The sequence below is a fragment of the Myotis lucifugus genome, unplaced genomic scaffold (assembly GCF_000147115.1).
Source record: "Myotis lucifugus unplaced genomic scaffold, Myoluc2.0 scaffold_25, whole genome shotgun sequence".
Lineage (NCBI taxonomy): Eukaryota > Metazoa > Chordata > Mammalia > Chiroptera > Vespertilionidae > Myotis > Myotis lucifugus.
Window position 1 is genome coordinate 9,579,267 of NW_005871073.1, and position 21,612 is coordinate 9,600,878.

Consider the following 21,612-nt stretch of genomic DNA (forward strand, 5'->3'; position numbering starts at 1 on the left):
CAAAAAAAAATATCTGTTTTATTGATTGGTATAGGGAAAGAGGACGGTGAGGAGAGAGAGAAAGAGAACCATTCCATCAAGTTGCCTTCCAGACAATGCGCCAACTGAGACAGAACCACAACCGTAGGCATATGCCCTGACTAGTAATTGACCCAGCGACCTTTTTGATGCAGGGGCCAAACTTCTTAATTACTAGGCTAATCACACTTTCTACTTTGTTACTTTTTCGTTTGCACTCTAAATCCTCTAGTTTGGTTTTTATCTACCTGCTCTGGCAAGCATCATTAATGATTTCTAGCGTTGTTACTGTTTGTGAGCTTTTTTCTTTACTCTACAATAAAGTTTCCCCAAATGAGTCATCCATCAAATACTTCAACTACTGCTACTTCTTGTTGCTGTATTTCTCAACTTTGTGATCAACACATATATCGATTCTGTACTTTAGGCATATCTGATTTTTACTGGATGTGCTCCTTGGAAAATCAAATTGAGAAAGTTATCTTTTACTAAATTTTTACCCCCTATTTTTTTGCTAAAAATAGAGACTTACTAGTCATGTAAGTCAGAAATCTGGAAGTCATTATAGATTCTCTCATTTTCCTTATCCCTACCTCTCATTGGTGATTGGATCTTATCAGTGATTTATTCCATCATTTTCAATTTTACTTTTTTTTGCTTTGTTCAGATATTTATCACTTTTAAGAATATCTGAATAGTTGCTTCATCAGTCTGTTCCATGTTTCCATGTTTCTGGATCTGTTTTGTTTGTCAGTTTATTTTGTTCATTAGATTCTACATATGAGTGAGATCATGTGATTCTTGTCTTTCTTTGACTGGCTTATTTCACTTAGCATAATACTCTCCACGCTGTCCCAAAGGTTAAAAGATCCTACTTTTTTTTTTTTTTTTTTTACAGCTGCATAGTATTCCATGGTGTAAATGTACCATGGCTTTTTTATTCACTCATCTACTGATGGGCACTTGGACTATTTCTTGATCTTCTCTTGCTGGGTGCATATATTCTTTCTGATTGGTGTTCTGGGTTTCTTAGGATATATTCCTACAAGTGGGGTCTCTGGGTCAAATGGCATTTCCATTTTAATTTTTTGAGGAAACTTCATACTGTTTTCCATAATGGCTGTGCCAGTCTGCATCACCAGTAGTGTACTAGGGTTCCTTTTTCTCCTTATCTTCACCAGCACTTGATGATGACAGACTGAGGAATCTGAGAGGGAAGGAAGGGAGGGTGGGGGTAGGAAAATATTAACCGAAGAATTTATATGCATATATGCATAACCCATGGACACAGACAATAGTGCTATAGGCCTGGGGAAGGCTTATAGCATAGGGGTCAATAGGGACAAAAGGGGACATCTGTAATACTTTCAATAATAAAGATGAAATTTAAATAAATAAAAAAAGAAAATAGCTGCTTAACCAGCCTCCCTATCTTCAATTATCTTAGCCATCTCTCAAATCTGATCTGGTTACTCCCTGCTTAAAATTATTGTTACTGTGCTCCATGCATATAGGAGGGGATTATTCTTAGCCTGACGTATAAGGGCCTGTCATGATTTGGCCCCTTTCTCTTGTTTGATTTCCTTCCTTTCTACTCCATATAGTGCTTTGTAAGACACAATAAAACATTGTTATTACTATGATTGCATTAGCATTGTTGTTGACTTTGAGACCGAAAGTTGTGTTCAGAAGTGTGCCCCAAACACAAAATGATTCTTTCTGTACTGCTAGCTAGTGCTTATTAAGACATTACAAATTGCCTGGCTGGTGTGGCTCAGTGATTGAGGATCGACCTATGAACCAGGAGGTCACGGTTCCATTCCCAGTGAGGGCACATGCCCAGGTTGTAGGCTCGATCCCCATTAGGGTGTGTGCAGGAGGCAGCCAATCAATGATTCTCATCACTGATGTTTCTATCTCTCTCTCCCTCTCCTTTCCTCTCTGAAATAAATAAAAATAACCATTAAAAAATATAATACCAATCAAATATTTTTATTGATTTGAGTAAAACAAATCAATCTACTATTGGAAAAAATAAGGGGTTAATTTAAAACTAAAAATGATTTTGTCTGCTGTTTCCATTAGTATGGATTATTGAAGCTTTAATGTAACTGATCTTCCATTATTTGACATTATAGAAACATCTCAGAGGAATTAACCAAGGATATAAATAGTACCCTTACATAATTACTAATTTCTTTATTATATTTCACTTGGTAAGTATGCTTCTTTTTAAGCTATGACTTCTGAAATTCACCCTCATATTTTTCTTTCATCAGGCCACACTGTTTTCTGTCTGGAGGTCTCTATATCTCTTCTCTCTTTGTTTGCTTAACTCTTCATTATATCCTTCACATTTCATTTCAATCACTGTACTTTCAGGAAGGTGCTGTCTGATTTTCCCACACTAGATTAAGGGTCCCCTCTTGCATGTTTTCATAGAATCATGCCATTTTTTTGTAGTACATTCTTTCCCACTGAACAGTTATGTCTGTTTTTGCTCATCATGAAATAGGCACTCAGGAAATACTGGACAGGTAAATAAATACAGTTTCTTGATAGGCAAAAGAGGACCTGAACTGTTTTTCAGAGAGATGCTTTTTAAAAATATAGTCATAAAACTTAAACATATCTAAATGTTACTGAAGAAAAATCTCTACTGAACCTATGGATTAATATGCCAACTGGTGCTTACAATTTTTATTTTGCATTTACTTCTAATATGAGATTGGGAAGATTGCCATTAGAATACTCTGCTTGGTAGTAGAGAAGATTAATTATTCCCCTGGAGATAATTACAAGTATGTACTTAGGCCAGGGTTTACTTGTTATATTAGCAGCAGTGTCTTTTTATTTAAATATTTTTATTGATTTTTTAGAGAGAGAGGAAAGGAAAAGCGGAGAGAGACAAACATCAATGAGAGAGAGAAACATTGATAGGCTGCCTCCTGCAGCCCCCTATTGGGGTTTGAGCCTGCAACCTGGGCATGTGCCCTGATTGGGAATCAAACTGGTGACCTCTCAGTCCCCAGCCAACTGAGCTACACTGGCCAGAGCTAAGGGCAGTGTCTTAATGAGAAACTAATATTGCAAGGAAGTTTTGTGAACTGGGCTCAAAGACACAAGATCAGATGGAGAATTGAGAATGTGTTGGTGTAGCACAGAATATCCACTGTCAGCAGTGCTCTCAGCATTGGAGGTGAGTGTCCATTTCACAATAGAAAATGTCCTAAATGGGATGCTTTGCAACTGTGGGTTGCCTCCTTTGGTTCCTGCGTTAACCATTCTGTAATATACTCATTTAATTCATATGTCCTCCTAGGAAAGGCAGCTAGAGGTCTTGTTTGTATGCATGTTTCATAGGGCCCCCAGGAAACCACTGAAAAATGCTCTTAAGATGGATCGTTCAGCTCTTAGGCATGGGATTCAAGGAGAATGTTTAGAGAAAGGTTTTCACTCAGAACTCTGACAGTACTCCAAATTCCTTAAGGAAAGAGGTTGACAGAAAATATTTTCAATGTATAAAACTGACAGGATTAATATCTAGAATTAAAAAAACACATTTTATAATTCAACAAAAATATTAAAAATGAGGAAGGAGCCCTGGCCTGTGTGGCTCAGTTGGTTGGAACACCGTCCCATGCACCAAAAGGTGGCGGGCTCAATTCCTGGTCAGGGCACATGCGGGAGGCAACTGATCATGTGATATCTCTCTCTCTCTCTCTCTCTCTCTCTCTCTCTCTATCTCTCTCTCTCTCCCTCTCCTCCCTCTCCCTTTCTCTCTCTCCTTCCCTCTCCCCTCTCTCCCTTTCTCTCTCTAAAATCAATTTCTAAAAAATGCAAAAAATGAGGAAGAAATATAATAAAGGATATGAATAGGTAAATTACTATAGATAAAATTTAGATGATCAATAGAAAATATATTTTAGTTCACTAATACTAATGAAATGTGACTTTAAATGAGATACTGAGTTTTTTTGTTTGTTTGTCTGTTTTCATTTACCAGGTTAGCAAAGATGAATAAGTCACACAGTATCGTGTATGATAAGCATGTTACATGTAAATTGGGATAGCCACTCCTGAGATGATTTGATTGTATCTATTAAACTGATAATGGCTATAAACTGTCACCCAAAAACTCACTTTTTAGGTATATTCTGAATAGAAACACATATATGTGTAAAAAATTAAGTATTAAGAAAAGGAAGAAGGAAAAGGCAAACATTGTTGAGGATGTAAGGAAATTGAAATTCTCATCCATTGCTGGTGGAAATGTGAAATGGCGCAACCACTTTGGAAACATTTGGCAATTTGTCAGAATGTTAATCATTAAATTACCATACTAATCAGTTTTACTCCTAGAAATTTATCTAAGAGAAATAAAAACATGTCCACACAAGCATTTACACATGAATATTCATAGCAGCATTACTAGTATTTATAACTAAGGGCCGGTGCACGAAATTTGTGCGCGGGTAAGGTGCCTAGCCTGGCTGGCGATCAGGGCTGATCTGTGGGGCATCCAGCGGGGTGACCAGGTTGCCTCCGCTGGCATCCGCCTTGGCTGGCCTGGAACCGCCCACTTGCTGGCCCCGCCCCCTGCTACCTCTGTGGGAGGTGACCAGCGGGGCAATCTGGGGGACCCCTGCTGGGTCCTGTCTTGGCTGGCCTGTGGCCTGTGAGCTGGGGGCAGCTCCTGCGTTGAGTGTCTGGCCCCTGGTGGTCAGTGCGCATCATAGCAACTGGTCATTCCACCGGTTGTTCTGCTATTCGGTCAATTTGCATATTAGGCTTTTATTATATAGGATATCCATAAATTGGAAACAACTCAACTGGAGAAACAGAGGTGCCATATCCATACAATGGAATACTATTAAGCAATAAAATGTAACAAAGTATTGGGACATGCTATGACATGGATGAACCTCAAAAACATGCTAACTGGAAGAAGTAAGACATAAAAGAATGCATATTGTATGGTTTCATTTTTGCCCATGACCAGTGGTAAGATTGGAGACTGACTCCACATGGGCATGGGGTTCCTTTTGGGGTGATGGGAACTGGTCTAAAATTAAGTGATAGTGATGATTGCACAATTCTATAAATTTACTTTAAGAACACTACTGAATTGAGCACTTAAAACTGATTAATTTTATGGTATATAAATTGTATATCTATAAAAGTCTTAAAAAGAAAAGGTTGTTAGAGACTTTATAAACACTATAGCATGAGATGGTAAGGTCAACCCTTGTATGAGGGATAACAGGAAGGATTTATGACCAGAGACATCATGACTTTCAGACAAATAAAGGTAATAGAATACACACACACACACACACACACACACACACACACTGAAGGAGGGATAGATATGCAGGTGGAGAGAGGGAGAAATACAGATGTTCATTATCACCTTCTTTGTAATAATGGAAACAAATAGCCTTAAAGCCCATTAATAGAGAACCAGCTAAGTAAAATATGGTGCATTCGTAAAAGTAACTGGCAAAAGGATAAATATATAATGTATGATACCATTCAGGTATATTTTTAAAAATAGTATATTTGCTTTCTGTGGATTATGTAAAACGAGATTGGAAGGCTACAAGCAAATTTAGAATAGTGCTTCTAAGGAGCAGGGCAGAGGAATCAGGATGTGGAAATCAGGAGGGCCTTTAGTATTGTGTGTAATTTTTTAATTTCTAAATAGATTCTATATTCCACATCATGTAATTTTAAAGAATATGAGCAGAAAAATCAACTTGAAGCAAATATTTTAAAATATCAGTACTGGTATTTCTGGGTGGTGGGAATAAAGATGAGAAAACACAAAATGTAAGAAACAAATATAGAAGAGGCACCCTTCTCTTTGGTTACCTAGTGTAGAGCTATATATATATAAAGAAATTGTAAAACTGAAAAAAAAAGTCCCCAAAATGTCAGTGATAACCCTGTGAGCCAAAGCAGACCTGAAGACAGTGCAAGAGCACAACAGCTGGCCCTCGAGTTCACTGGCCTTTGGAAAGGAGCATCAGTGACTGCAGCAGGAAAACCCGGGGCTCTGCCTGGAAACAGTCTTAGGGATTATGTATTTTATTGGTAGGGGCCGTAATGTTGTAAGTGAACTTTCCAGATTATAATACTTGGAACATCTTACAGCCACATGAGACACACTTGCCATCCTCTTCTACTTCTCATTCAACAATAACCTTGCTTGTGAAATTTGGCAATGTCTTTCAAACTACATTATTCACTTCTTCAGTAGAAGAGTGTGGGAATTCACTTCTTTCATTACTTAGCTCTTACAATGAGCTTACATTTAGAAAATAGCTGACTTTTGCAAAAAGTGGGATAATCCAAACAATTATAGTTGTCTTGAGTATATGTATTAAATGTTTCTTTCAGTTGCAAGAGGCAGAAACCCAATTCAACCTGACTGAAACACAAAGAGAATTTTCTAAAGTAACTTGAACGTTCAGGTGATGAAACTGGCTTTAGGCATTGAGTTATCCAGGACCTCAGATGATGTTATTAGATTCATCTGTCTCTCTCTTTCTGTGTCTTTCTTTCTTTTTCTGTCTTATATTATGGATATGATTTCTTTCTTGGTCAGAAACTAGAGCCAAAAGTCACTGAAATAGTGCTTCTGAGAGACCTTATTTCCATGACCATGCTTGCCATAAAAATTATCCAATAAAAGGGCCCCATTTCTACTTTCCAAATATTGTAGAAGTGCCTCTAATGGGAAGAACTTTATTTGCATCTTAAACTTTAGGAATAGAGAGTTCAGGAAATACACTTTATAGCTTTCAAGCCTCTCTTATAGAATAGAAAGGATATCAAATGAGCCAATTTGCAACATCCAATATGGTCCACTCCTTTGGCTGTTCTTCACCTTTATACCCTTCTACTGAAGTTTCACAAATTCAGAGACTTATAAACGCGTAGTGGCAATCTGTTGTCCCTCTGCCAGCATATAACCTAGAAGAGATTCTAGTTCAGGATCATAGTTCAGACCATCATTCTTGAATTATTGAGACCTTGGTAGTGTTTCTTATATTGGGTTGCTGAAGTAACCTATCTATTTTTTAACATTCAATATGGAGGGCAGTGTAGGTAAATGCCTGTACTTACTGCCTTCCACAACCACATCAAAATTACATCTAAACTACAGAACAACCATCATTCAGAACTGCCTGAAAGCTGACTGTAAAAACCAGCAGGGATGGGGCTCAGGAGGCTTGCTGGAGACCCAGGTGTTCCTTTTAAAGGGCCAGCACATGAACTGAACTTACAAGGTCCCACTTCCTCTGAGCTCCAGCTCCAGGGCGAGGCTCTGGGGAACCCAGACACACATGAGGAGGAACTAGATTGTCTGGCATCAGGGCAGGAATTGGGGGGGTGCTTTCAGGGGTGATTGTTCCTGGGCTGGGACCTCCCCAGTTGCAGGGCTGATTAGCAGCCATATCTGTTTGCTCCTCCCTGGTGATTCTCTGAGACCCTTTTCTATCCAAATTGCAGCCCCACTCAACCTGTTTGCAGCCCCTTTTGCATATGAAAGGCCTATCATTGCTCAGGCTTCAGACTTTGCTAACATCTCTCAAACAAGCTGCAGCTGGGTCAGGAAGCCCCAAACCTATCAATTAAAGGCTCAAGACCCTGCACTAGCACAAACCTACCTCGCTTCACAGCTGAGCTTGGCCTGGGCACTTTCAAACTCGATACAAATAGTTCCTTCAGGGTGACTCCAGGTAATGGCTGCCTTTGCACCTCCATGGAGCCCCTAGAGCCAGTGCACCCAGTGGACAGCTTCAGAACATAGTAGATTATAACTCTACACATCCATAAGCAACACATTCAAGGGGCAGACTCAGTGAGCACCAAAGCCCCGCTGAAGCAAGCCCTACTCCATACGGGTGCTTCCTGCATAGCAGCTCTCCCACTGTAGCCGCAGTTGGTCTTCACAGCCAATTGGCCTAGAGGTCAATTCCTCCCAATAATGCCAACAGCAATCAAGGCTCAACTATAAGACTGTGTACAGAGCCCACACAGGGATGCACTTAGAGTGCCCAGCTCAGGTAACTGGGGAGGCTGAGCCACTGGGCCCTACAGGACACCTACTACACAAGGCCACTCTACCAATTCCAGGAGACTAGCAGCTCTACCTACATAGAAACAAACACAAGAAAGCAGCCAAAATGGGGAAACAAAGAAACATGTCACAAATGAAAGAAATGGAAACAAGCAAACTTTTGGATATAGAGTTCAAAACCATGGTTATAAGGTTACTCAAGAATCTTTATAAGACTTTCAAGGATCTTAGTGAGAAAGTGAAAGACATGAAAAAGAACTAGTCAGAAATTATGCATACACTAACTGAAATAAAGAATAACTTACAGGGATTCAACAGTAGAGTAGAGGAGTCCCAAGAATCAAATCAATGATGTGGAATATGAGGAAGCAAAAAACACTTAATCAGAAGAGCAAGAAGAGAAAAGAATCCGAAAATATGAAAATAGTGTAAGGAGCCTCTGGGATAACTTCAAGCGTACCAACATTTGCATTATGGGGGTGCCAGGAGATGGAGAGAGCAAAATACTGAAAAACTATTTGAAGAAATAATGACAGAAAACTTCTCCTAACTATTGAAAGAAATAGACTTACATGTCCAGGAAGTGCAGAGAGTCCCAAACAAGAGGAACCCAAAGAGGCCCACACCAAGACACATCATAATTAAAATGCCAAGAGCAAAAGACAAAGAGAGAATCTTAAAAGCAGCAAGAAAAAAGCAGTTAGTTACCAGCTAACTGCACCCATATGACTGTCAGCTGATTTCTCAACAGAAACTTTGCAGGCCAAAAGGGATTAGCAAGAAATATTCAAAATGATGGATAGCAAGGACCTACAACCAAGAATACTCTACCCAGAAAACCTCTCATTTAGAATTGAAGGTCAGATAAAGAATTTCACAAATAAGGAAAAGCTAAAGGAGTTCATCACCACCAAACCAGTATTACATGAAATGTTGAAGGGTATTTTTGGAGAAGGAGAAGGAGGAGGAGGAGGAGGAGATAAAAAATGTGAACAATAAAATGGCAACAAATGCATACCTATCAACAATTGAATCTAAAAGTCTAAGTAGACAAATCTAATGAACAAAATAAACTGGTAAATAAAATAGAATCAGAGGCATGGAAGCATGGAACAGACTGATGAATCTCAGAGGGAAGTGGGGACTGGGCAGGACGTGGGAAGAGATTAACCAAAGATCTTACCTATGGACACAGACAGTAGGAGGGTGAAGGCCTCGGGTGGGTTGGGAGCCGGGTGGAGGGGGGCAATAGGGAGCAAAAGGGGGACATCTGTAATTCTCTCAACAATAAAGATTAAAAAGACAAATAAAACACTCAATATGGAAATTACAAGAAGATACCCCACAAGATCTCCTAGGTTCCAGTCTTGTTCTTCCTGCTTCATTTTATAACAAGAACCTATGTCTCACTGATAACTAGACTAATTACCCAAGTTAAAATAACACCCCCTTCTGGCCTGTTATTCCAGTGCAATGAAGAGAAGAGAATACCTAGGTGGTACTCTTAGCTTCCATTTCAAGGCATTCATTGTTATGTCCTCTTGGTAGAAGTATCCCTTGCAAGGGTACTAAGAATTCTAAATGATCAAGAGTCCAAAGTCACAGGGAAAGGAAGCAAACATTTTTCAAATGGGTAAATTATACTTTTTTCACATTTTAATGTCTCTGAAATTAGGATGCTTCCTAAACTTGGTGGCATCTTGTAGTTACTGTCAGTCAGGCAGTGCTTGTGACATACTTGTCATTGTCTCCATATGCACAAACGTTAAAATGGGTATCCGCCATTAAAATGGGTATCCACCACCACTTGGGAGAAAATCTAGGAGATGATAGTAGAAAACCAAGAAATAGGGCATCAACAAATTCTTGATATCATAAAGGACAATAATTGTGTAAAAACACACTAATTGTGACTCAAAAATAATTCCTAAGAGTCAGACTCTGAATGTGAAGGAGTTTTAGGAATTTCTTAACCAATTTTTTTGTTTATATATTTTTTTCCTCTTATGTGTGCACAAGTGATATAAGATAGAAAGTTATGACTAAGTAGGTATAAAATAGTTATCTTAGAAATAAAATTATAACTAATAAAGCATTATCTTTTAGTTTAATTGCTGTACTTTTTTCTTTGTAAGTGGTACATAAAATAATGATCGTTCTTACAATTCATGGTCTTAAATACAATGTTCTATCTTCTGGTTCTCATATCTGTGTTTTCTGTGGTTGGAGAAACACCACCATATACTGGTGGCTGATAAATTTCATATGTGAGCTTTAAGGTTCCAGGACATTTCAGGTTTTCTAGGCAATAACTAACCTTAAATAATTTTGAATTAACAATATTCAGTAATCATTTTGTCTTCATTGTAGTGGCTATTATGAGTTGTATGTATCTCTGTCAATGTTAGTATTTTATGTCAAATCAGCAAGAGATTTAAATTTTTTTCTAACATGTGCATATTCTTTTCATTAACTTAATTATGAAACAATGTGCCTTCATTATTTTTATTTAGAATTTTTCCTTTTAATTTAGTGCTTTTGTATGATCTAGAAAATTTTTGTTGTTATTCACTTTTCTAAATAAGATTAACATTTATTGATTTCATGGCTCTTTTTCATTTTGTTTTATATTCCATTATGGTTTTATCTAAATTTTACCTTGTTTTTTTCTGACGCAAATTTGAGATGAAAAATTAAGTTCTCCTCACATATGTCCAAATCATGAGTCTGTAATTTATTTTATATTGGGAAATCTGAAACAGCTTCCCAATTGTAGCCAAAATGGCATATTCCCATCTCAGTTTCCCCTTAGCAGAGTCTCTTAAAATACCTGCAGCCAATCTTTAACACCTGAAATAATGGGAAGTATGAAGGAGGGGAAGTTGGAACGAAGAGAGACAGATGTTTTAACTAATTGTAGTTAAAAATCTTACTTTTGCAAATCTTAGAAAAACGTATATCCTTGTGCACACAATGTTAGAGTCTGTCCTAAGGTGCTAGGGACTGTCCCCTGCCCCCACACCTGAGGGTGCTGAAATTTTAGCTTCACAGTAAATCTGCTGTGGACTCTATGAGAGAATGTGTCTCTGGCTGCTCATTTTAGACCCCCTTGCCCACACTCCTTTTCCTGGGGTCCATGGGACATGGACGTATTTTCCTGCCATTGCAAGTGGGGCTCCCTCCCGATACAATTTTTGACTGCCTCTGGGCTTGGTGCCTTCATGTGCCATTTAGAATCTACATGTGGTACGTTTGGTGAATCCCCACAAACTGCTTGTAGCTCTGTGGACACTAGAGGATAGGATACCTGTCAAATCTCTGACTGTTTCCCTAGAACAGCGGTTCTCAACCTGTGGGGTCGCGACCCCTTTGGGGGTCGAACGACCCTTTCACAGGGGTCGCCTAAGACCATCGGAAAACACATATAAAATTACATATTGTTTTTCTGATTAATCACTATGCTTTAATTATGTTCAATTTGTAACAATGAAATTGGGGGTCACCACAACATGAGGAACTGTATTAAAGGGTCACGGCATTAGGAAGGTTGAGAACCACTGCCCTAGAAGCTCTACATTTGATTTGAGGTGAAGGTGAAACACCTCCTCCCCTAAATGGTGTTCCTACCTCTCAATTGGCTCTATACCAGGAGGCTACCACCTCTACCTCTGATGTAAATCGGCTAAGGATCCCTTCCTTTGTCTCTCTAGATGGCCTGCCCTAGTCCCTCCTTGATGATAATTGGCCCCTAATGTTTTGTGTTCAGTTTGGAGGGGCTGGTCACCTGATGAAAAATAAAGAAAACCCTTTTTAATGCAGGTTGGTGGCTCAGGTATCTGCTTAGTTGCGTTCGGCCCTTAGTTTTCTTCTGGAAATCCCATACTCAGTTGAGCAAATGTGTTTGGGGGGCTTATGTGTTCTGGGTCCTATGATAGGTACTAGGAATACAAAAGTAAACAGATTCTTACAAACATGTAATATATAGTATGAAGAATAATATGATTAATCTGCCATATATTAAACCAGTGTCTACACCCCATTTTAAATACCCAGTGTGAAAACTTTTGTTTTTAAAGTTATAGGAGTTTTTACAAACAATTTCACTTTGACCTGGATGGTGTGGTTCAGTGGTTGAGTGTCGAGTGTGAACCAGGAGGTCATGGTTCAATTCCCAGTCAGGGCACATGCCCGGGTTGCGGATTCCATCTCCAATAGGGGGTGTGCAGGAGGCAGCTGATCAATTATTTTCTCTCATCATTGATGTTTCTGTCTCTCCCTCTCTCTTCTTCTCTGAAATCAATAAAAATATATTTTAAAAAATTTCACTTTCCATTAGAATATAGTAACTATGATTGAATTTAGGGAATAAAATATATTACATAATACAACATTTACAATAATTCTTCATTCAATTGTTAGTGAATTCAAATGGAATATTGAAATGATAAGGGGAACTTTGGAGGACTTTGTTTTTTCATGTGGTTCTGTAAGTAGGGAAGGTTTTGCAGAGACAGAATGGGGATTATTTTCTACTGTGGTAGTCTATGTGGGAATTGTAAGTTTCACTTATATACATGAAATACTACTCTAACCTATCTCTAGTACATAAAATTCTTACTTGTATGAGGATCTAAAATTGTGCACTTTGTATACTGCTAAGACCCAAGGTAATGACAGTAACATATTTTCCTGAATTCGTATGTGAAGCCTAAATGGCCCCATCCTGCCACCTTCTGGCTGACCCCGGCTCATATTGCTCGGAACTAAGTGTCATCTACCTGTCCCTGCCTGGTTGGCACCGGATCATTTATTTGGGGTCTGGGAGATTTCAGATGTGGTCAGTTTAAGCTATGATGTGGTTCTAATGACTTAGGCTCATATTTATTTCTCAGTTCTAAAATGTGTTCGAGTTTATGGAATAGGGTACCACATGATGATGTGTGGGGCTGTTGCTTCTGTTAGTATGCAGTTACGACAACTTGTGGCTTTTCCAGAATATTAAAGTTTCTTCTGACATTATATGATGTTAAAACTATATCAAGGGTTTTAGCTATCACAGTCACAATAACAAAATTATTTGGAGAGTGATCTGTAAATGAAAGTTATTTAAATTACCGGTAAGTTCTTACAGAGAAACTAATATTGTATTCAACATTAGAACTCTAAAAGTAGAAATCGTATGCATGTTAGTGAAATCTTAGTGCTTTATGTCCTTGGATTTGTGACTCTTCCGTGTATTTTCATTAAAAAACATTTTGGTAGAACCCTGGCTGGTGTGCACAGTGGTTAGAGCGTCGGTCTGTGTAATGAAGAGTCATGGGTTCGATTCCTGGTCGAGGTCAAGGGCACATACCTGCGTTGCAGATTTGATCCCCCACCCGCACATAGGGATGAGTACGGGAAGCAGCCAATCTCTCTGTCTCTCTCTCTCTCTATCTCTCCCTTTTCCTATTCTTTCCCCTCTCCCCCTCCCTCCCTTCCTTCCACTCTCTAAAAAAAATCAATGGGAAAAATATCCTTGGGTGAGGATTAACAAAAAAACCCCAAAACATTCGGGTAGAGGTTTAAAACTGGAAAATGCAATTCATTTAAAATAAGTATGATATACTTCTTGGGGGGAGGTAGGGAGAGGAATTAAAGCATAATATAGAATATTGCAATTTTGTGACCTTTTCAACATACTTTACCTCTCTGTGCCTCTGGAAAATGGGATAATAATACTCAAGGTAGGTTGTTGTGAAGAATAAATACCTTATTTACCTCATATAGAATGCTTAGAATAATGCTGGACATATAATAAGTTGGTGTTATCAACCTTCCAACATTTAGAATATATTACATATTTTATATAAGTATATAGTTTCCAAAATATCCTAGACAATAAGTTTTATATTTTTTATAGTTTTATATCTAATGTGAAATTAAAATAGAGAAATTGAAGGTAGTAGAAGTGCATAGCCTTCTAAAGTAGAACTGTGTGTGATATACTGGGGCCGAACAAAGGCCCTGTGTTTCTGTCCCTGAATCATCCTTCGCTTAAGGAAACCTAAAATTACCTCATGAAAGAGTTATGGTGTCTCTTAAAAAACTAATCAGCTCAAAACATTTATTGAATGCTTACTATGTGATCACCATTGTGTGGGGTTCTAGAAGTAGACAATTATGGCAGGAGCACACTAGAAGAGTTAGAAGTATAAATATGTAATTATTATACAGTGTGATCAGTACAATAATGTGGGTGTTAATATATTTTATAAGAAAGGGAATGGAAATAATTCCATGAATAAAAGGAAGGAATTTCTATTAGTGTAGTAAGTTAAGGAAGAAACTTCTATAGCTATACAAGGTGGTGCTAATTCTAAAGAATGTCTTTTCAGTCCCACAGTCAAAATGTCTGCTTTCCTGTTAGCTTTGCAAACAGCAGTTTGAAACAAATATACTGTTGCTTTGGCCCAGCCCAATCGTTATTTTGCCCAGTTCAGACATTCCCCAGGTTTGAGGAGTAAGACATGCCTGGCACTTCCTCTGAGATGGCAGCACCGATGCCATTTATATTATTTTTCACACATAAATGGGACGTCTGTGCTTCATTTTTGACCCTGGTTTACCTGCACATTCTCACATTTCATATTAGTACTACTGTGGTACTGCCTTTCATATCCAGAATGCTTTGTCATACATCACCTGAAGAATGAGTTTTCAAGCATTTGTGTTTGGCCAGGAAGAGCAGTCTGCCAGCATGGTAATTCTGGAAAAAGGTCAACTGTATTTTTCTGGATGGGCTTTTGCAAAGCTGCGGTCTGAGCTTACAGTCCCCTGTGTTCACCTCCCTATTCAGTGGAACCCTGCCTACCTCACTGCAGTCAGATTCCTGAGGCCTGGCTCTTGGCCCTATCTATGCTGAGGAGGACTCCTGTGAGTGCACGGAGTGGCTCCTTTTGTGTATTGGTAATGGGGGCCGGAGGAATATGTTTCACCTTCTTCCCTGCTGTGTCAGGTATTTAGAAACCTCCATGGAGAGTTAGATATTGGGCTGCCTGGCCACGATCTTGGATAGTGCGTCAGTAGTGTTTTAACATAAAGGGTTGTAAGGTCTCTAGGGAGAGAGTGCCTGCATCATCCATGATTAGAAGTTTCATATTTTCATATTTCATATGTTTCAATACTCTGGAAATAGAATCCCACGTTTCCCACTCCTGTCGTCTTATTATGTTTAAGACATGTATTAGTTTTCGTTTACTGCTGTAACAAGTAACCATACAGTTAGTGGTTTGAAACAACACGCCCTTTATTAGCTCACAGTTCTGTAGGTCAGAATTCTGGGAGGGTCTTATCTGTCATTTCTGGGGAAGAATCTACTTCCACCCTCATTCATATTATGGCAGAACCTAGTTCGTTGTTATAGGACTGAGGTCTCTGTGTCCTTGCTGGCTGTCATCTGGGGGCTGCCTAAGCCCTAGAGGCCCTTCTCTGGTCCTTGCACATGGACGAGTACCCCCGAGCCAGCAGCCGTGTGCTGAAACCTTTTCATGCTTAGAATCCAACAGTTTCCCGTCCTGGCTCTCTTCTGCTCCAGCTGGAGAAAGTTTTCTATTTTTAAGATGTAATGTGATTAGAGTGGGCTCACCTAGATAATCCACAAGACTCTATTTTAAGGTTGTTAATTGGTAACCTAATTACATCTGCGAAGTCCCCTTGGCCATGTATTGTAATACGTTTACGGTTTCGGGGAATAGATGGGACCAATGAGGGTGGGGAGGGGTCATTCTGCCTATCACAGGTCCCTTGTTTACCTTTCAAATAGGGTTTTGAACCAAAGCTGGAGATTGTATGTGCAAAGGCATAGAGTTAAGAAAGGGGATGTTGTACTCAAGATATGGAAGTTAAGTTATTATTATTATTGTTTGTGATACAAGCTGATGAAATGGAGCTAAATGGAGGCCTGTTTAAGGTTGGCAAGGTCCTTGATTACTGTGCTAAAGGTTAAAAACTGGATTGTACATAAAGAAAGAAAAAGCATTAAATAAGAAAATGAAGAATGAAATATTTTTCTTATTCACCATTGATCTAAAAGTAACTGTTTTAAGTTATAATAATAACGTACACTAGAAGTTTATAGAATGTGGATAAGTGAGATGAATCACAACAGTGTCATAAGGGTTATGAGAAAGGATTTGGGAATACTCTGATATAAGGTACCAGCACCACAAGTGAAGCAGTATAGTGCCATTTAAAGGTGGGTTTAGATCAGTTAAAAATGCATATGGCAAACACTATGACAACCACTAAAAAATTTCCAGAAAAAATGTATAATTGATTGTTCAGGGAGGATATTAAATAGAATCCTATCCTATAAAATGTCAATTAAAATCAGAATAATTCAGACAGGAAAAATGGGAAAAAATAAAATAAATGTAATGAGTACAAAACAATGACAACGTAATAGATGCTAATCTATGTCATAGTCACTTTAAATGTAAATGGCATAAATATACCAACTAAGAGACAAAGATTGTCAAAGAGGATTAAAAAACAACAAAGCTATATTTAAAGAGAACACCCAGATATGTGTTCTCTTTAAATCACTTTAAAGAACCAGGTAAAAAGAAAAGGGATCATAAGACATAAACCATGCCGTCACTAACCAGAAGGAGTCTGGAGTAGCTGTGTTAATTTCAGACAAAACAGATTTCAGGACCATGCAAATGATGATAGCTGCAAAGGGACAGTACATAATGAGTTGGTAATCAATTACTTAAGAAAATTTAACAATCCTAAACATATGCAGAGTGTCAAAACACATGAGGCAAAAACCAATAGCATTGAAAGGAGGAATAGACAAACCCATTATTATAGTTGGAAACTTCAGCACCCCTCTTTCAGTAATTAATGGATCAGGCAGGCAGAAAATCAGTATGTAGATGCCCTGGAAAACACTATCAATCAACTTGATCTAATTAATATTTATAGAATATACCATTCAAAAACAGCAGAATATACATTCTCCATCAGCAAGATAAATCACATTCTGGGCCATGAACCACACCTTAACAAGTTTTTAAAAAATAATACTTATGCAAAGTGTATTTTACAAACCACAGTGGAATTAAACTAGCAATTGATAATAGAAAGTAAGCTGGAAAATCCCCCAGTGTGTGGAAATTAATTTAAAACACCCTTCTAAATAACACATTGGTCTAAGAAGTGTCAAGATAAATTTTGAAATATTTCTAAGTGATAATGAAAATACAATTTATCACAATTTGGGGGATTTAGAAAGGCAGTGCATAGAGGGCAATTTATAAACACATAACTAAGAAATAAGAAATATCTAAAATCTGTAATGTAAGGTTCCACCTTAGGAAACTAGAGAAGAAGAGCAATTTAAGCCCAATGCAAGCAAAAAAGAAAAAATACAAATTAAATGAAATTGAAAAAAAAATAAGAAAATTTAAAAAACAAAACTTTGTTCTACAATAAGATAAATAAAATTGTTATTTAGCCAGACTAATCCAGGGGCAAAAAGATAGAAGACACACATTACCAATATCAGAAATGAAAGCTAGTGTATCACTATAGCCTCTATGGGGATTAAAACGTAATAAAGGAATACTATGAAGCACTATGCCCCCAAATTTGATAATTTAGATTAAATGGATCAATTTCTTGAAAGACTTTTAAACTATCAAAACTCACACAAGTAGAAATAGATCATCTGAATAAGTCTATATCTATTAAAATTAAATAAAATTTAAAATTATAATTAAACAATTTAAAAGAAGCAACAACAAAGCATCAGGAATACATGGATTCACTGGTGAATTCTAAACAAACAAAAATTAATAAGATAACAAACAATTCCATTAAAAAGTAGGCAAAATGCCTGAGCAGATATCTCACTGAAGATACTGGTGACAAATAAGCATATGAAAAGTTGCTTAACATCACTTGTCATTAAGGAATTGCAAATTAAAGCAACAATGAGAAACAGTATCTTTTAAAATGGCTAGAATTAAGACACACACAACTAACTACGATTGATGACAAGGATGCAGAGCACAGAAACTCTTCATTACTGGTGAAGAGTTTGGCAGTTTTTTGCAAAACTAAACATAGTCTGAGCATACAATCCAGCCTAGGAATTTACTCCACTGATTTAAAAACTGTTCACACAAAACCTGCACATGAAAATTATAGCAGCTTTGTTCATAAGTGCCTCAAACTGGAGGCAACCAAGATGTCTTCAGTAGGTGAAGGATAAACAAACTGTGGTATTCCATGCAATGCAATGTTATTCAGCAATAAAAAAAATGAGCAATAAAGCCACAAAAAGGCATGCATGAATTTTAAATGCACATTGCTAAGTGACAGAAGAGTCTGAAAGTGTGTATAAGGTATGGTTTCAGTTATATGCCATTTTGGAAAAGGAAGAATTCTAGCACTGGTAAAAATGTCGGTAGGTGCCAAAGATCAGGGAAACACAGGAGATTACTAAGGTGGTAATATATGCTCTATGATATATAATTGGGAATACATGGCATGCATTTGTCCAAACCCATCGCACTTACATTACACAGGGTAAACCTTAATGTATGCAGAATTTCAAAAACATTATTTAGAAGGTTGTGGGAATCCCAGAATGAAATCCGATGTGAAAAAAACAATCTTAACTGTATTACAAATGTATCACCATCACCCAACATGAGGCTAAAGGTGCTGACCTAAGTAAATTTGGAAATATGTGGAAGTCTGTAAGACTAGACACAAAAGAAACTGTACATAGCAGTGTAGTCTGGTTGATAAAGGTGTTTCCCACGAGAATGAAGGTGTTAAAACTGTACCAGGTTAACCATTCTGATATTGCTACGTTTATACTGAAATTGAACAAGTAAGTAAATGGATGGTGGAAGCCAGGTTGCTCACTGGAGTGGGCATTTTCAGATAAGCAAGAGGACAAAGCTAAAGTGAATCATGCAATAATGAATTAAAGCTGAAAACACCAAGAACTTATTATTACTTTATTGTAGACAAAGATGGTTACATATAGAAATACTTCATAGATATCAGTATATATACACATCATATGTACATGTATTTCCTTGTAAGCTGAAAGAGCCCAGTTGCAACAACACACCGATAGCTGCAAGCACACCTGGTTCCCAGGTCTTGGTTTCTAATACCCTTCTCCAATAAGCAGAGTGAGGGTTCCTTGGCTGATTCTAGAACTAAGGCAGGAAGCATAGAGAATGAGCACGGGGCATTTTATAGTGCCAGAAAGTAAGTGCTCAAGCGCACGCACATGCACACACACACACACGCACACACACACACACACACACATAATTCTATATCAAAGGGATGTAGGAGGAAATTCAAAGAGTTTTTATTAACTATAAGAAACCAGTATTTTGTGATATCTTATGGCAGCAAAAGCAATTCACTCTGAAAATTGTTATAATTTATAAAATTAATGCAGAATGAGTAATAAGGACTTTATAACCTAAAGTTGATTACTCTTTAGTTTATCATACATTATTTAAACTATTAATAAAATATAAGCTATAGCATTACAGCAATTTTGGGGTACATGACTAGACATCTTAGTACAAATTGAAGTTCTGAAAAAAACCATCAGGAAGAATAACAAGCAATATACCTCTTTAGATTAATTTGAATTATGAAGGAATTCAATTTTAGTTAAAGCTGCAGTTGTTTCTTTCTAGCAGTAGATGTCAGTAGAGTTCTTTTAATAAAAATCGAATGCCTGAGTACCTCCATAGCAACAGCTTCCTGGTCACATTACCATATATAGGAACATTGCTCTGAGGACTAAAGATTCTATTTTCTGTAAGGATTTTGCAACAAATGGAAACCCTTTAATTCAATTTTAAAAAAGGTACAGATTTCAAATGCAGGGTTTGCTAGATACTCATCCAGTGAGGCTTACTTTCTCTCTCTTTTCCCTGTAGTAATTTTGTTTTAAGGTTTATGCATTTTTCAAATTATTCTTCGTGTTCTAATAAGGAATCTGAAATATCTGTACAAAACTCAAGCAACAATGAATATAAGTCTGGCTAGACATGTTGTGTTAAAAGTGAATATGGTGAGGCTGAAATGGTAGGATGTTTGTTCATTGACAAGGGGAACACTGTGAGTGTAATATTTTGAGGAAGTTAATATGTCAGAGATGAGTGATTGGAAGGAATAACTAGACACAGAGAAAACAAGAAGTTATTTTAGAAATCCACATTTTCACGAATAAAAACAAACTCAAAGAATGAATAAAATTTAGTAACTGACTGAATATAGAGAATAAGGAGTTAAATGACATTACTTCTGTGACTGTTATTTTTATATATGAACAACTGGTGCTTGTTGGATAATTTACAGCTGTGGTCCTATCAAATAAAATTAAAATATATTCAAGTGTTAGATAATTCTACTTAGACCTTTAATTTGTTAAAAATGAATGGATACTTTAACATCTATTTATTGAGTATGCAGTACATACATTGCATTTATGAATTCAAATAATTCACAATTTGAGGCATACATTTATAAACAGCAAAGTTTTAAGATCAAGGAAACAGAAGAAAGCAGTTTATTTTTCTAGGAAGTATGTGGGAAACTTCAGTGAGGAGGTGACATTTGTGGTGAGCCTTGAAGTGAATAAATTTCTCTCAAGAGAGCAAGTCAAAGAATTGGGGAATTTTATCTGCTTCTGCCCATACAGTCAGTCTGACTCTGCAGATGTTTATTGAAGAGTGCAGACCCTTGTTCGGTGTCTGTTTTGTGTTAAAGCACTGTCAGATGTTAAAACAAATGATCTATTATTAAATGCACATTCGTAAAAAAGCTACAAATTTAAGTTTAGTCTTCCAGAGACTGTTATTTATTTGTTTAGATTGATATTAATTTTATTACACCAAACAAAGTGTACATAAATAAGCTGTTATTTAACAAAGTTCTTTAGTCAGTGTCTCGTGTGTGTGTGTGTGTGTGTGTGTGTGTGATGTGTTGTCTTTGATTACATTTTTGTTCCTATGTTTTCTATTTTTCATTATTCCTATTTATTCTATCTGTCAAGTAGTTGGAAGGAAGCATGGGCTTAGATATTTTTTAGATAGATTATTTTAAAAGGTTCTTTCTCCCTCTTCTCTCTCTTTCTTTCCCTCTCCGTCTCCCTCTCTCCTTCCTTCTTTTCTTCTTCCCTCCCTTTCTCCGTCCCTCCCTCCCTCATTTAGAGCTTCTAAAGAGAAAACCACACAACCTTTTCATTTTTTAATTAGTGTAAAAAGACAATACTCAAAAATCATTATTATATGGCACAGGTTACTTTTTTCCTGCAAATGGACAGTGGCAAATTTTATTTACTTTTAATTGAAGGCACGCTAAGTGAGACCTGTAAATCAGGGGTCAGGTAAGCTGTAGTTCTCTGTGTTAAGTTTAAAAGTTAACCTCAGTCAACTAAAAGGAATTTTTTCCTTTCAATTGACATTTCTTGC

At 37.3% G+C, this 21,612-nt stretch overlaps 1 protein-coding gene across 1 annotated transcript in view; it reads left to right on the forward strand.

Moving 5' to 3' along the window:
- The window catches only part of PRKACB (protein kinase cAMP-activated catalytic subunit beta), a 112,915-nt gene that overhangs the window by 24,275 nt on the left and 67,028 nt on the right, over positions 1-21,612 (forward strand). The window lies entirely within an intron of this gene.